Raw genomic sequence first — 18481 nt, 5'->3', positions numbered from 1 at the left:
CACTATCATTATCGGGACAATTAGCGATAAAATGACCAATCTTACCACATTCGAAGCATGAGCGCTTCCCCTTCATCTTGGTCTTGTTGGGATGCTCCTTGCGACCCCTTAGCGCCGTCTTAAAACGCTTGATGATGAGGGCCATCTCTTCCTCATTGAGTCCTACCGCCTCAACTTGTGCCACTTTGCTAGGTAGTACTTCCTTGCTCCTCGTTGCCTTGAGAGCAACGGTTTGAGGCTCGTGGATAGGGCCGTTCAACGCATCGTCAACGTATCTTGCCTCCTTGATCATCATCCACCCACTTACAAACTTTCCAAGTATCTCCTCGGGCGTCATCTTGGTGTACCTAGGATTCTCACGAATATTGTTCACAAGATGTGGATCAAGGACGGTAAAAGACCTTAGCATTAGGCGGACGACGTCGTGGTCCGTCCATCGCGTGCTTCCATAGCTCCTTATTTTGTTGACGAGGGTCTTGAGCCGGTTGTACGTTTGGGTTGGCTCCTCGCCCCTGATCATTGCGAATCTCCCAAGTTTGCCCTCCACCAACTCCATCTTGGTGAGCATGGTGACGTCGTTCCCCTCATGTGAGATCTTGAGGGTGTCCCAAATCTGCTTGGCGTTATCCAAGCCGCTCACCTTATGGTATTCGTCCCTGCACAATGAAGTTAGAAGAATAGTAGTAGCTCGTGCATTTTTGTGAATTTGCTCATTAATGAACATGGGACTATCAGTACTATCAAATTTCATTCCACTCTCTACTATCTCCCATATGCTTGGATGGAGAGAGAACAAGTGACTACGCATTTTGTGGCTCCAAAATCCGTAGTCCTCTCCATCAAAGTGAGGAGGTTTACCAAGTGGAATGGAGAGTAAATGAGCATTGGTACTTTGCGGAATACGAGAGTAATCAAAAGAAAAGTTCGAATTGACCGTTTTCTTTTTCTCGTAGTCGTTGTCATCGTTGTCCTTTTGGGAAGAAGAGGACTCGTCGCTGTCGTCGTAGTAGATGATCTCCTCGATGTGCCTCGTTTTCTTCTTCTTCCCGTCTTTTCTTTTGTGGCCCGACCCTGAATCAGTAGGCTTGTCATCCTTTGGATCATTGACGAAGGACTCCTTCTCCTTATCATTGACCACCATCCCCTTGCCCTTAGGATCCATCTCTTCGGGCGATTAGTCCCTTTCTTGAAGAGAACGGCTCTGATACCAATTGAGAGCACCTAGAGGGGGGTGAATAGGTGATCCTGTAAAAACTTGAAACTTAATGCCACAAAACTTGATTAGGAGTTAGCACAATAAAGCCAAGTGGCTAGAGAGGAGTCTTTGCAAGACACGATAACCACAAGAAGATCAACACAAAGATGGCACAGTGGTTTATCCCGTGGTTCGGCCAAGTCCAACACTTGCCTACTCCATGTTGTGGCGTCCCAACGGACGAGGGTTGCAATCAACCCCTCTCAAGCGGTCCAAAGACCCACTTGAATACCACGGTGTTTTGCTTTGCTTTACTATATCCCGCTTGCGAGGAATCTCCACAATTTGGAGCCTCTCGCCCTTACAAAGATGTTCACAAAGAAGCACGAAAGTAAGGATGGGATGAGCAACACACACAAGACACAAAATCAGGGCAACACACGCACACAAGTCACAACACGAGCTCACAACACAACTCAAAGAGTTCTCTACTCAAATGAAGCTCTAGTTGCTATCACAAAGAATCGAATGCGCGGAATTGAAGACTTGGTGCTTAGGAATGCTTAGAGAATGCTTGGTATACTCCTCCATGCGCCTAGGGGTCCCTTTTATAGCCCCAAGGCAGCTAGGAGCCGTTGAGAGCATTCTAGAAAGGCAATTCTTGCCTTCTGTCGCCTGGCGCACCGGACAGTCTGGTGCGGATTTCTTTCCTTCTATGGCGCAGTCGGCCGTTGAAGATCCAGAGCCGTTGGCGCACCGGACACTGTCCGGTGCACACCGGACAGTTCGGTGCCCCCTTCTGACCGTTGGCTCGGCCACACGTCGCGCGCGGATTCCTCGGCCGACCGTTGGCCCAGCCGACCGTTGGCTCACCGGAGAGTCCGGTGCACCACCGGACAGTCCGGTGATTTATAGCCATACGTCGTTAATCGCTTCCCGAGAGCGACGACTTCACCTATGAATGGCTCACCGGACAGTCCGGTGCACCACCGGACAGTCCGGTGATTTATAGCCGTACGTCGTTAATCGCTTCCCGAGAGCAGCCAGTTGACAGTCGCCAGCCTGGCGCACCGGACACTGTCCGGTGCACCATCGGACAGTCCGGTGCACCCAGACTGCGCATAGTCTTGGCTGCATAGCCAAGTCTTTTCCAAACTGATCTTTTCCTGTTTCTAGTACTTAGACACAATACATTAGTCTCCAAAACAATGTACTAAGTCTTAGAAACATACCTTTCCTCTTGATTTGCACTTTGTCCATCAATTGGCATAGATTAACACTTAAGCACTTGTGTTGGCACTCAATCACCAAAATACTTAGAAATGGCCCAAGGGCACATTTCTCTTTCAGAATCTCACATGGTAAGAACAATTTGTGTAGAGATAACCTATTAATATAATCTCATAATGGATTATGACTACTAACTGTGATACTAGTGTGTACCGAGCAGCACAACCATGTGTATGCATCCACAGGAGGCCCTCGGTTTTATCGCAGTATCATCAATTTTAGTCATAACGCCAATACCAGACATAATCAATAAGAAATCTCAAACAACACAAATAGACTGGTCAATGATGACAATATACAAAGAGTTACTCCACCTGTAAGAAGGGTTACAAGTAGAGAGTCAAATAGATTATGGCCCAAGGAAATGAACAAGACATGGCCATAACCTAAACTTGATGAAAGGAGTACGATGGGAGACTGTTAATTCAGCCCCAAGCATATTTCTATGCCCATCATAGCGATTACAAGGTCAAGGATTAGTATTTGATTAGATACGGAGGGAAAACATAAGATTGAGTTGCTATGCCCTTGATAGATATAGGGAAACCAAAGGTATCAAACTTAAGAAAATGGTCGGACATGTCTTTCCTAGGTTAGGTTGATAAAACAACAAGGTAATCCACAAGGAGAGGCCAAATACAATAGAGACCTCAACCTGCATCAATTGAACAAGGGAATGGTTCTAGAAGGAGACATGACTTGAGATTCTTGTTTCAAGTCCGGGTACACTTTAGGTCCAACAAAGAAATTATCTAGGCATTTATTTTTTTATGTGTTTGGTCATGGAGTGATAACGGAAAAATCAAATTTGGGTCATGGTTCACTAATTAAGAACATGGCCTAGTTTTGGGTTTAGGCAATCAAGTCACCAACCTTCTATCAACGTATCAAGCACAAGAGCAAACACATATAATTCCTAAATAGATTACCTAAAGAACGGAGGATAGCTATTCCACTGAAGTTCATAATACCGCATTACACCACATTATTTACAATCACTGGTTACTAGAATAAAGATGAGAAAAGCATTTTGGATATATAGGTGACAAACACGATGCAACAATCAGGATGCATGCTCGTCTTATACGTCCTCACGAGTTTGCCAACTTACTATGGCAATAACATTCTATATCGGTGGCATACTTACGACTCTCACGGTATTTTGCTAGTCGTCAGCTACACATACGTTTTCGAGGTTAGTGTACCTGCAGAAAATCCATCACAACCCATTTTCCTATGATGCAAGTCACACATGACAGTTTATCACAGTTTATACTCCATATATTGCTATATGGAGGCCAGCTCATCATTAAGCGCCGAGCCACACATAGGCGCCATTGCCACACTTTAACCATAGGGCAACTCATTATGGTAACTTACCTTCTTACCTGAGCGTAGGTGCGTCGTTACAAGTACAATACACTTCTCAGTATTCCCATGTCTGTATACCCATACACATCCATGGGGTACTGAATTCCAAAAAAAATAAATACTCCACATCGCAGCCTTCATATATACATATGTGGAACATGTATATAATCAAGCGCTACAATTAAGCACTTCCCTAGACCGACGTTTGTTCGGTCATGCTCTCACATCTCACCTTACCTTGAGCGTCGATCCATTCAAAACTGAATGGCCTAAAAAATAACAATACACATGTATGCAATACCCCCGGTTGTGGGTTAGTGGTTTTTAGATAAGCCACCTAATAGTCCTTAATTTAGGGCTTAACAGAGGATGTCGCTAGCATTATAGTTTTTCAAAACCAAACAATGTGTTTAGTTGAAAATAGGTTTTTCGAAACCAAAACTTTTGTTTTAAAAATACGTATGTGACAGTATATACTTAATCCTACTCCGATACCAGCTGTGGCAGAACCTCCAAGTTATTGGGCCCACATGCACCTGTCCTTGTCACAAAGACCTCATATTGCTATGCATGTGCACCAGATAACTTAACAGGATCCGTCCGATTGCCCCAAGGACATCGGATAAACCACGAACAACCAGGATCGCAAGATTAAGTAACACAAATCACACACAACAATATTTTTGCAGCGGAAATCTTATTACCAAATTTTACAAGTTACAAAAATTTTACATTATTTTATCGGAGTGATTACAAAAGTATAAGTTTGAAATATATGCTAGCTCAAGGGATCATCCTCAATAAGAAGTATAGAAGGGTTACTTAGACTTATAAGAAGGCCGAGCCCACCGGCACTTAACATCATTAACAACAGCACAAAGTTAGAACCTGAAAAACAACAGGGAATAAAACCCTGAGTATGGAATTACTCAGCAAGACTTACCCGACTAAAGAAAAGACTCTCAAGGGTATGCTAGTTGTAAGGGAGTCAAGGTAAGGCTTCTCAATAATCAAAGACTCTGTTTTGCAGAAATGCTTACTAAAAGTGGATCCTTAAAAATCCAATTTTATTTGTCAAGTTAAGTAAAATTACCTACAACTAGAGTTCTTTCTACCCTAGTTCGATCACTTGACCTGCACTAGCCAATTTCTTAACAAACCTTTCATCTTTACTGAAGTTCTACGTATAGGGCAGTGACCAAGTCTTCATGACCGTGAAGGTACGGCGATCCGAATCGATTATACTCAGCTGAGGATCTCCAATCACATGACATATGTAGCACTTAACCCTTGCATATGTCAACCCGCCACCGGGGTTCTTAAGACCAGATCAGGTTCATGCGAACCGAGAGCACAGATACACCACCGTCCAGCCTCTTGCCACGGAGGGTACACGCTACTCTCGCCACCGCTCCACGCCCATTCCGTGTTATCTTATTCTGGCCTTAGTCTACCCGAGGCAAGGCTTACCCATGACGAGGCATGTGACCAGTTAAAGGATCCTCGGTCAGCAAGCCTATATCGACACGGTCCTTAATCGACTCAAACGGAGACACTACACCGAGACTCTCTTCTTGTGCAAGTCACCCGCCCGGTCTCAGCTTAATCATTTAAAACCCAAAGCTTGGTACCTGGCAGAGGTACATCTTTTCCGATGTTGAACCCATCAAGGCCTTGATGGATCCACCATCAAATTTTATTTTCGAAAACATCCCACCCACTTTTGTCACATCACCTTTTGTAAAAACAAAACATTTTGTTTTTCTAAAGCAAGGCTAAGCATCAAAAATCTTTTGTAAAACGAGTGATCAAGGAAGGTAATCAAATTCAAGGAAGGTAATGCAGGAATTGTTTTATCAATCAACTCCTATCACCTAATGCATCAAGCAAGTGAGAAAGATTTTAAAAACATCAAGGAGGGTGACAAATGCACCGGGGCTTGCCTGAGTAACACTAGGTTAGTGTTGTTAGGTGACGTCCGCTTGACGAGTATTCTTTGACCGGGCACTTGCTTGATTTAACCATCTTCAGGTTGGTTTATCAGCTTCATCTTGCGGATTAGCCCGCGCTTGGGGTCGACTTGGGTCGTCTTCCGCATCGCGCGATTATTTATCGTACCTCATGAGATGCACGATGCACATGTATGAGCACAAGTATACATAGTACGAGATAGATAATCGACGCTAAAAAGGACGAAACACTTAAAACCAAACATTAAGCATCATGGATATTACAGCAGGGCATCGATTACTAAAACATCTATTTTATTTCTAGCGTTTTATTAACTCTTTAAACTATGTATCTCAATTACTTAATTTACCGGTTAACTTGTGTATCAAATATATATTAATATAACTTCCCATTTTTAACACCTACAATCCTGCAAACACTAAGACTTATTGAGATCTTTTTCATTACTAACTCTATCGTATTTCACATATATATAATCGTACCGCGACGCGACTGCTTCAAATCATGAAAATAAACACATCACATTCATTGAACTACTTCAATAATTAAGCTAACGGAAATTTTGAATCGACTTACCATTCTAAATCTGGCGCGCTATCCGCGAACACGGCAAGGATTTTGGTTTAGCTCTTATGTCGAGTACTTGGAAAATACCATGCTGCTAGCTTCGTCTTCACCTGACTCTTGAGATTCCTTGCTGACGCGCGGAACGACGACGAGATTGAATATGGAGCAAGTGGATGAGGTGGGGTTGAGCAGGGGATGACAGAAGGGAGGGCGACATAAGGGCGAGCTGGATATCAACGGCGAATTCGCGAAGATGGAGATCCGGTCGAGCTCGTGTAGGTAGAGGTGGTTTCCGGGCCTATACGTGATGACGGTCAGCACAGGCGAGGTGCGGCATCTAGCGACAAGAGCCAGGATACGACGTCCACGAGCTAGAGCAGATTGTGCCTAATGATGGACGGCGCGAGGGCGAGGCGACTGAACGACGACGACAAGACAAAGAAAAGGGGGCACGCCGTGGACGAACAGGGAGCTGAGTATTGAGAGGTCCTGGCCGACGGCAAGACCGAGGCGATGGCGCGACAACACCATGAACGACACGAGCTTTAGCCATCAGCAAGCAAGTATCGACGACGAGGATCCACCGACCGCAAACACCTACACTACACGCGATGCTGGCCGATCCAGGGACGCGCAGGGAACGCGGTCGAGCAGTGAGCCGGCAACGCACGGCCATGACAAGGGAGAATCTAGGCGAGCAAAGGAACATTGAGCAGGATCGAGCGCCGTGGTGAGCTGGAAGGGCGCGCGGCCACCAGAGAAGAAGGTGCGCGCGGTGACGGGAGCTCCGGCGCGGCGAGCTAGGACCGGAGACGCGCAGAGTAGGGCGCGGCAAGGAGCTGAGGCCAAGCAGCCGCCATGGGGAAGCAGAGCAGCCGGCGACCTTCCATGGGCGGCGTCCACGGAGAGGGGCGGCAGGGGTAGGGTAGAGGGAGCTCGGGAATGGAGCGCGCGGCCTGGGATCCGAGCAAGGGAGGGCGTGGCCCAAGCAGAGGGCAAGCACCGGCAGCTAGAGAAGCCGAGGGCCATGGGAGCAAGGAAGCCCTGGCCGGGCGCGCAAGAAGCGAGACGCGCACGCACGGGAGTTTGGGCTGGGCGCGCTGGAGCAGCAGGAAGGAGACGCGCGAGGGAGAGCTGAGGGACGCGCCAGGGGCGCCACGCAGCTGGCTGAAGGAGCAAAGGAGAATGACCACGCACGGTTGGGAGAACGGCTGGAGATTGAAGAAGCTCTGCACGCGTTAAAAAGGAAACAGAGGGCGGCTGGAAGAGGAGGGCGCGCCCAGGAGCTCGCAGAGGAGTTCGCCAAGGAAGGAAACGGGCAGGGACGACGCGGTGAGCTGAGCAGGGAGCCCAGGGAGAGAGAGACAGGCGCGGCAGGGAGCATGCGCGTGGCCATGGAAGGGAGCTTGAAGGATTCGTGTGCGTCCGAGTGGGGAGAACAGAGCAGAGCGCCGGCAGAGAGATTTGTAGGAGCTCAAGGGCGGTGGGGGGATAAGGATAGGACGCCGGCGGCGAGAAGATTTTTCCCCCCACCAGCGCGCGGATGAGAACGAGCCCAGAAGAAAAATCTTATAGCAGGGAATGGGATAACGATATGTAGAGGAGAGAAGAATCCTACTGCGCGAAAAAAAATCAACACTACGGCGATTAGAAAGATACTAGCTGAATGCCCGTGCGTTGCAACGGGAATATATAATACCAGTATATTACGATAACTTATATACAAAATGTGTGTTATATTGTTATGAGAAAATGTTTCATAATCAATTTGTGATCCTAGCCATATATAAATTTGGTTATTTTAATCTAGTTATTTTACCACTACATTGCAACCATCAGTATCATGCAGACTTCGATATATACCACGATTTGTATGGTCTCATCATTGGAGAGCACGTTCCACACATGCCGGAAAAATTCTCTCGTACATCATTAGTCATCAGACACACACCACCATATGCTCTTGCTTAAACAAAAAGGTAAGTGTGTATGTGTTTGCGAAGAGAATTAAAGGCAGGCCGACACAAAAGCTACCCTGACGGTGGCGAGGATGACTAACTGGTCACTGTTGTCGATCCTCCTCTGTGTCACCTCCGACGCCAAGATGACGCCACAATCCTCGATATAGTAGTCATCGAACGCACGCGACATGACGAGTACCGATGACTCTTGGTTGGGCTGCCAAACGAAGTGCACCCCGGGCTCATCAGCGAGGTAGTACCCCTGGCCGTTGCACCACCGGATGCGCTATTCCACTACATACATCATGTTTGAGGACACTCACACAACGTCAGCAACGTCCATCGTCCCAGCGCACAAGAATTCATGTCCGGTCAGTAGCGACTTACGTGGCAGGTTGGGCTTCAGGTGGACGATGAGCTGGACGGCGTGATGGCGTCGTCGTCGGATGCGGTGTCCAGAACAAACCGAGAGTCATCGACGTTGGCGACAACCATGAGGCCCCCCTGCTTAACGATGGACAACACGGTGTAGCTGCTCTGGACCGCGTCCAAGCGGCGGCTTCGTGGGAGCTTGTCGTACACAGCAGCGCATGCGACCATGTAAGACTGCCTTTAGAGGTCGAACTGACAGTCGCCAAGCTTCTTCTCGTCATCGATGAGCGACGACAACGCGAGTGCCTCCTGCTCATGGAGTTTGTTCGGGGTTTGAAGTAGGAAACATGGATTCATGCTTGGCGTTGGTTTATGAAAATGACTCACAAGTCTGATTCATGGAAAAAAATATTACGAAGAAAAAATATCACACATGCAAAAAGGGAATTTAAGTATAATGCATTATTCAAACAAAAGAAATAGCATGCAAACTCTTCTTTAAATAATATTACCTCCATCCAAAAATATAATTCAAGAATCTCGGTGATACTTATCTACTACTACGCATTGTGCAATGGTAGCAAGTGAGCTTGGAGAGAGATGTAGTAGATGTGTTTCCTGTCATAGATGTAGACATAAACACATATAGGTGGGTGCCCGTGCGTTGCAACAGAAACATTTAATATCATGATAACTTATGAACAAATGTGTGTTATACTGTTATGTGAAAATGTTTCGTAATTAATTTGTGATCCTAGCCATACATAAATTTTGTTATTTCAATCTAACTATTTCATCACTACATTGCAACCAACAGTACCGTGCAGACTTCTATACATGATAGCTGAATGCTCGTGCGTTGCAACGGGAATATATAATACCAGTATACTACGATAACTTATATACAAAATATGTGTTATACCGTTATGAGAAAATGTTTCATAATCAAATTGTGATTCTGGCCATACATAAATTTTGTTATTTATAATCTATCTGTTTCATCACTACATTGCTACCATCAGTATCATGCAGACTTCGATATATGTCACAATTTGCATGGTCTCATTATTGGAGAGCACGTTTCACACATACCGGAAGAAATTCCCTCGTACATCGTTAGTCATCGGACACGTACCACCATACGCTTTTGCTTAAACAAAAAGGTAAGTGTGTGTTTGCAAGACTAATGGTCAAACATCGTATAACCATAAAGTTAGAATACTATATTAATATATTAAATAAATTAATCCAATAGACATAGATTAACCCAATTAACATAGGATAAATAAATATCTAATTATAAAAGTATGAAACATGATATAATCAATGTTGTTACTGCGTAGTAAATATTCATACAAGACTAACACAACTGGAACAGTTCAATTTGAAATTAAAATGGGGAAGTTACGAATTTCCAAAGTTTCTATGTATTTGATATAGGATTAATTAGGAAATCAGTTTTATTGTTGTTTTCATGACAAAACAGAGGTATTATGTGATAAAAATAATATTATAGAATTATAGAAATTGGAATAAACTCATTTGGATTTAATATAAAATTTCCATGAATTAAATGGGTTTCTGCAATTATTTAACTAAAAATCAATCTGCAATTATTTTTAAACTAAAAATCAATTTCTAAATTCCTTTTCCCTATTTTCTTTATTTCCTGGACTGCGTCCCAAATTGCAGAAAGATCAGGGGCTAAGCTATAAATGTTTTTCTAGACTCAGTGAGCATACAGAGTGGACGGCGGGTTAAACACAAAAGACATCTTAGTTGAAGTTGTACACAATTTAACATGAGTCATGTTGGCTAGAGGGTGGAAGGTTAGGTATTCTGCTCAATAGATCCAAGGTTTGATTCCTGAGCAGCCATGGTTTAATTTTTTTTTCTGCGCGAAACGGAGGAGGGCAGAATGACAGAACGACAGACTACTATTGCTTACTTAATAGATAATAGAGATTTTTCCAAGCTGAGCGACGTGGCCGTGAAGAGGATGACGATGGCCAAATTTTTCTGTGTCGTACGGAATTTTTTTTCCACAGAGAAGAGAGGATAAGGAACAGAGTTAGGGACAGTGGATACTGGATAAATGAGAACGGCGACGACGATAGGATAGATACTTTGCCTCAAACATTTAGTTGTCGAGGATCAAATTAATTTGTTCAGGATAAAAATCACCCGAACGGGTCGAGCTTCCGAGTTTGTATTCATGCGAACGATAAATTTTAAATAATCACTGGACGTACAGATTTTCGAAACAACTATGTTCCGAACATCACGAAAATTCAGGAAAAGCCCGAACAAATAAAAATGATGTCGCACTCACGACAGATGGAACATATGCAATATAAAAATCACGATAGGTGAAAAGGATTAAAATTTAAAATTCGTGTTATCCACTGATATTGCGTGTTTAAATCCGTACTCCTCGTTATCGAGTGGAATATAAACACCAGGGGTGTTACAATGTCGATGCCTGTAATGAACATATTGTTTCTTTTACAAAATTAAGTAATGAGGTGGCAAGTCTTAATGCTCAACTTAAGACTTGCAAGGATGATTTTAATAAATTGAAATTTGCTAGGGATGCCTACACTATTGGTAGACACCCTTCAATTAAGGATGGACTTAGTTTTCGAAAGGAAACCAAGAACTTAACAAGCCAAAAGGCTCCAGTTCTCAACAAGGAGAAAGGGAAGGCCCTTATGGCTAGTAGTTCTCAAAAGTGTCATGCCTACATTTATGATAGAAAATTTTCTAGGAATACTTATAGAGACTATGATCATGCTATGATTGCTTCCAGTTCTACTTATGATTGTAGTAGAAATAGGCCTAGGCGCAATCATGTTGTGTCTCATGCGCCTAGGAGAAATAATGTTGTGTCTCATGTGCCTAGGAAAATGTGCAATGAACTCACTACTGTTTTTCATACTTGCAACACTTCTTTTATTCTTTCATGTAAGAATGCAAAAGTAGTGGCTAGGAAGTTGGGATCCAAATGCAAGGGAGACAAAACTTGCATATGGGTTCCAAAAACTATTGTGACTAACCTTGCAGGACCCAACAAGAGTTGAGTACTTAAAACCCAAGCTTAAATTCCTTGCAGGTTTATGCATCCGGGGGCTCAAGCTAGATTATCGACAGCGGATGCACAAACTATATGACGGGGGAGAAGAAGATGTTCACTTCCTACGTCAAGAACAAGGATTCCCAAGATACGATCATCTTTGGAGATGGGAACCAAGGCAAGGTCAAAGGCTTGGGCAAGATAGCCATCACCAACGAGCACTCCATATCGAATGTATTTCTAGTAGAGTCGCTTGGTTACAACCTTCTGTCTGTAAGTCAATTGTGTCACATGGGTTACAATTGTCTTTTTACAAACGTTGATGTATCTATCTTTAGAAGGAGTGATGGTTCATTAGCTTTCAAGGGTGTATTAGACAACAAACTCTACTTAGTTGATTTTTTGAAAGAGGAGGCCGATCTAGATGCATGCTTAATAGCTAAGACTAGTATGGGCTGGCTGTGGCATCGCCGTCTAGCGCATGTTGGGATGAAGAACCTTCATAAACTTCTAAAGGGAGAACATATGTTAGGACTAACCAATGTTTGTTTCGAGAAAGATAGGCCTTGTGCAGCATGTCAGGCAGGGAAACAGGTGGGAAGCACTCATCATAGCAAGAATGTGATGACAACATCAAGACCACTGGAGCTTCTTCACATGGACCTCTTCGGACCCGTTGCCTACCTTAGCATCAGGGGAAGTAAGTATGGTCTTGTAATTGTTGATGATTTTTCCCGCTTCACTTGGGTGTTCTTTTTGCAAGATAAATCAGAAACCCAAGGGACCCTAAAGCGCTTTCTAAGGAGGGCTCAAAACGAATTTGAGCTAAAGGTGAAAAAGATAAGGAGCGACAACGGGTCCGAGTTCAAGAACCTGCAAGTTGAGGAGTATCTTGAGGAGGAAAGCGTCAAGCACGAGTTCTCCGCTCCCTACATACCACAGCAAAACGGTGTGGTAGAGAGGAAGAACATGACGCTTATCGACATGGCGAGAACGATGTTTGGCGAGTTCAAGACGCCCGAGCAGTTTTGGTCGGAAGCTGTAAACACAGCTTGCCACGCCATAAACTGGCTCTATCTACATCGCCTTCTCAAGAAGACTGTAACACCCACTTTGTAATTTGCTAGAAATAATACCAATAGAGAAAAAATTTCTCTTTATGTGAGTTTGACCTTTATACATAATTCCATGTGAACACCATATGCAAAAGCAGATAGTTAATAAAAGAATATATGCCATTAAAATTATGCATCATGTTGGATATTAATTTTGTGGTGTGCATTCTGTGACAACATAAAATAATATAAAAGAAAGGAAATATGTTAAAAATCCAAATTGGAATTTACATTCTCAAAGGAAAATTCAAGAATTTGAGAAAGAGAGGAAAGAACACTAGGGATAAAAGAAAATAATTATAAAGAAAATAGTTAGATCCCCTTATTTGGGTTCAAATTGTACATTTAAAATGAATATAAATCCACAGTTAAACTTGAATTCAAATTTGAATTCTAGAAATTAAAAAGAGAAGAAAACATAAAAGAAAAGAAAAGAAAAACTCGCTCGGGCTCAGATCAACAACTTGGCCCACCTAACTCACCCTCGCGCCGGCCCATCCTATTGCTGCAACCGGCTGCGCCACCTCGCCGACTGGTGGGGCCCACGCGCCAGGAACTTCTTCCTCGCCGTAGCGTACGCGCGGAGGAATCAGATCTTCATAACAAACCCCTAAGATACCTGGTCGTGCGGCAGCCCGATTTCAAGTCCACTTCGCCGACGAAATCGCCGCCCAGTCGCCAACTAAGCACCGGCCGACCGTAACAGACGCGCGATGAAAACTGAAGCCCTCCGTTACCGCCATGGCCACGCGGAATCCGCCAGCTCGGCTGACCGTCCCTGCGGACTATAAAGCCAATATGGCCATGGGACTCGTTCGCTCTGTACCCTCGCACCCTCCCCGTTCCTCGCGCCATCATCAGTGAGAGAGAGAACTCCTTCGCCGTGTGGAGAAGGTGCCACCATCGTCCAGTCCGCAAGAACTCGCGGGCCAGGCTCCAAGCGGCATAATCGAAGGTGAGACCCCATCCATGTAGTTCGCGTTGCCTTCCTTCACGTTTGGCACCATTTCGTGTTGGGTTTCGTGCTCTGGTTGCCGCTCAGGGATGTGACCGGCTATGGCTCCGCCGTGGCTGAGACGCCGGCGTTCGCGCGGCTGGCCGGGGAAGTAGAGAAGACGGCATGGTTCGTGCGTCGTTGGATTCGCTGTGGGCGGCCATGATTAAATGGTGCGCGTACCGATTCGCTGGGTGAACCTGGGCCGTTTGATCTCGATCGGGCGAATCTGGGGCGAGTTGGGGTATTTTAAATCCGCGTCGTCGGTCGTCGATCGGACGGATATGATTGCGTACCGTTTCGGTCTGGGATACATCTAATCCTAGCGGTCGATAGGAGATCGGGCGGCCAGAAACAGAGAATACCCCTTCGGGCGCCATTCTTTCTAAAGAGACCCTGGGAAATGGGGAAATCAACCCGCAGTACTATCAATAGTGTTCTGAGCCTTGAATTAACTTGCACCGTAGCCCCTGCGTTTTCCATTTATTGAGGCCCAGTCCAGAGCAGTGTAAAACCAGAGAAAATAATTTATAAATGGATTTTCAATAGGAAAATAATTGCTAGAACTTTGATAATTCATATAAAATGTATATGAAGTCCAAATTACTTCATTCCAGTTGCTAAAATTTTGTAGTTTTATTCTCTATCACCTAGAGCCTCTGTTTTGTCATGAAAACAGTAAGATAATTTATTTCACACTTAATCCTATTTTAAACACATAAAACCTTTGAAAATTCATAACTTAAATTCTATAACTCCAAAAATTATGATTCCTGTTCCTAGGATTTTATTTTAATGTGTAGATTATTACTGTGTATTTTGTTTATATGTTTGGTGTAATGTTAATTTCTCTATATGCACTGTGCTTGTTTGTATTGTGGCGAGTAGAAGAGCCCGTGACCGAGGATCCTGGTGAGCAGCAGGTTGAAGTAGCTGAGCAGGAGCTCATTGAAGGCAAGTTGTGCCCTTGACCACTTTTTACCCAATAATGTTCTTTAATGTCACTTATTCATGCATAGGTTAATTTTGATGGGACCCAATAGGTCACCCTAGATTGTTTATCTCATTACCTTGTTTACCCCTGAATCACTTGGGTAGTTTGCTATTGCTTTACATGGTTTTGGGATAATCATTTATTATATCTATGTTCTAATTATTCTTGTTATTCTATTTATGTTCATGTCAAGTTCATTAATGTTAATTGGAACATAGAGCTTAACTTGAGAACCACGTGCCACCACAAGGGTTTAATGGGACGCCCTTGGCTGACTAATTAGGAAAGCTAGTGGAAGACTACCTTACCCGAAAGGGGCAAGGGCAGTAGGGGAGTGGTCAGTGTAGGGAGGTCCTTGGTTGATTTTGCTGCGATGGCGGTCAGACAAGAACCCTGCATTGGAGCTTCCTATAAACTGTAGCGGGTTTTTGGAAGCTAGTGGAACTTTATAAAGGCCTCGTAGTGTTGCCCTGCCGCGCTTCCTAGGTAGAGGTGTATGGGATTCGCGACCCCTTGGCAGATGGGTAGCATGACTTGTGGGTAAAGGGTACAACCTCTGCAGAGTGTAAAACTGGTATACTAGCCGTGCTCGCGGTCATGAGCAGCTCAGGACTCTCTGATGTTTAAATTATGGAACTTAAATTCAATTTGATCATTTGCATTGCATGGGTTTATTATTAATTTTGTTCAATTACTTTATTTAAGGTTTGGTATTTACTTACACTTAGTAACTGCTAATAAAATTTTGACCAACTACTTAAAAGCAATGCTCAGCTTTAACCCCTATCATTGATTAGCCTTACACATCACATGAACTCACACCTTTGTGAGTTTATGTCCACTGGTTCCCCACAACTTGTTGAGCTATGATCATGTGTGAGCTCACCCTTGCTGTCTCACACCCCCCCACAGGAGAAGAGCAGGTGGTTCAGGAGGAGCCACAAGGCGAGGAGTATGATCTGATCTAGGTGGCGTTCCTCAGTTGACATTGACGCCGACGATCCTTAGTTCGTTTTATCTTTATTATTTTATTTTGTAATAAGTCTTCCGCTATGTAATAAATACTCTTATTATTGTGACATTTATCTCTATACACTCTGTTATTATATATGTTGTCTTCTTGGCGCATGTATGAGATGCACCTGGCTTTGTTCCTTAAAGCCGGGTGTGACAAAGACCTCCTACGAACTCCTTACCGGTAACAAACCCAACATCTCCTACTTTCGTGTATTTGGGAGCAAATGTTACATTCTGTTGAAGAAAGGTAGACATTCTAAATTTGCTCCCAAGGCAGTAGAAGGGTTTCTACTAGGGTATGACTCAAATACAAAGGCGTATAGAGTCTTCAACAAATCATCGGGTTTGGTTGAAGTCTCTAGCGACGTTGTATTTGATGAGACTAATGGCTCTCCAAGAGAGCAAGTTGATCTTGATGACATAGATGAAGATGATGTTCCAATGGCCGCAATGCGCACGATGGCGATCGGTGATGTGCGACCATAGGAACAACAGGAGCAAGATCAACCATCTTCCTCCACAATGGTGCATCCTCCAACTCAAGACAGTGAACAGGTACCTCAAGAAGAGGGACAGGATCAAGGGGGAGCACAGGAAGAACAAGTGATGGAGGAAGAAGCACCACGTGCCCCTCCAACTCAAGTCCGAGCAACGATCCAACGACATCACCCCATTGACCAGATTCTGGGTGACATAAGCAAGGGAGTAACTACTCGCTCAAGATTAGCTAACTTTTGTGAGCATTACTCGTTTGTCTCTTCTATTGAGCCTTTCAGGGTAGAAGAGGCCCTGTAGAATCCGGATTGGGTGTTGGCCATGCAGGAAGAGCTCAACAACTTCAAGAGAAATGAAGTTTGGAGCCTAGTGCCACGTCCAAAACAAAATGTTGTGGGAACCAAGTGGGTGTTCCACAACAAGCAAGACGAGCACGGGGTGGTGACAAGAAACAAGGCTCGACTTGTGGCAAAAGGTTATGCCCAAGTCACAGGTTTGGATTTCGAGGAGACTTTTGCTCCTGTGGCTACTAGGCTAGAGTCTATTCGAATTTTATTAGCCTATGCCGCTCACCATTCTTTCAGGCTATTTCAAATGGATGTGAAGAGCGCTTTCCTCAATGGGTCAATAAATAAGGAGGTATATGTGGAACAACCCCCTGGCTTTGAGGATGACAGGTACCCCGACCATGTGTTCAAGCTCTCTAAGGCGCTCTATGGACTTAAGCAAGCCCCAAGAGCATGGTATGAATGCCTTAGAGATTTCTTAATTGCTAATGCCTTCAAGGTTGGGAAAGTCGATCCCACTCTTTTTACAAAGACTTGTGATGGTGATATTTTTGTGTGCCAAATTTATGTCGATGACATAATATTTGGTTCTACTAATCAAAAGTCTTGTGAGGAGTTTAGCAGGGTGATGACACAAAAGTTCGAGATGTCAATGATGGGATAGTTGACCTACTTCCTTGGGTTTCAAGTGGAGCAACTCAAGGACGGCACCTTCATCTCCCAAACAAAGTACACACAAGATCTTCTCAAGAAGTTTGGGATGAAGGACACCAAGCCCGTGAAGACACCGATGGGAACCGACGGGCATGTCGACCTCAACAAAGGAGGTAAGTCCGTTGATCAAAAGGCATACCGGTCTATGATAGGTTCCTTGCTTTATTTATGTGCTAGTAGACCGGACAATATGCTAAGTGTATGCATGTGTGCTAGATATCAATCCGACCCCAAGGAATGTCACCTTGTGGCCGTTAAGCGAATTCTTAGATATTTAGTTTCTACGCCTTGCTTCGGAATCTGGTATCCAAAGGGGTCTACCTTTGACTTGATTGGATACTCAGACTCCGATTATGTCGGGTGCAAGGTTGATAGGAAGAGCACATCAGGGATGTGCCAATTTCTAGGAAGGTCCCTGGTGTCCTAGAGTTCAAAGAAACAAACTTCCGGTTCCCTATCCACAGCTGAGGCCGAGTATGTTGCCGCAGGACAGTGTTGCGCGCAACTACTTTGGATGAGGCAAACCCTCCGGGACTTTGGCTACAATCTGAGCACAGTCCCACTCCTATGTGACAATGAGAGTGCTATCCGCATGGCGGATAATCCTGTTGAACACAGCCGCACTAAGCACATAGACATCCGGCATCACTTCCTGAGAGACCACCAGCAAAAGGGAGATATCGAGGTGTACCATATTAGCACTGAGAACCAGCTAGCCGATATCTTTACCAAGCCGTTGGATGAGAAAACTTTTTGCAGGTTGCGTAGTGAGCTAAATGTCTTAGATTCGCGTAACTTGGATTGATCTATAGCATACATGTGTTCTATGCCTTTGATCATGTTACTTTATGCATTTACTACATGTGTTATCTATTTGTGGTGCTCAAGTTGTACAAGATCTCCCCGGACCTCACAAGTCCATATGCAAATGGTGCACATATTTAGGGGGAGATGTGCTACAACTTGACCCTTTGAGACTAACTTGTTTGTTTGAGTATACTTGATGTAGTCTCAAAGGTGCATTGAAAGGGAAAAATGAACTTGGACGATGAAAAGACTTCCACT

Source organism: Zea mays, chromosome 2 (genome assembly GCF_902167145.1).
Source record: "Zea mays cultivar B73 chromosome 2, Zm-B73-REFERENCE-NAM-5.0, whole genome shotgun sequence".
NCBI lineage: Eukaryota > Viridiplantae > Streptophyta > Magnoliopsida > Poales > Poaceae > Zea > Zea mays.
This window is presented reverse-complemented; position numbering follows the sequence as displayed.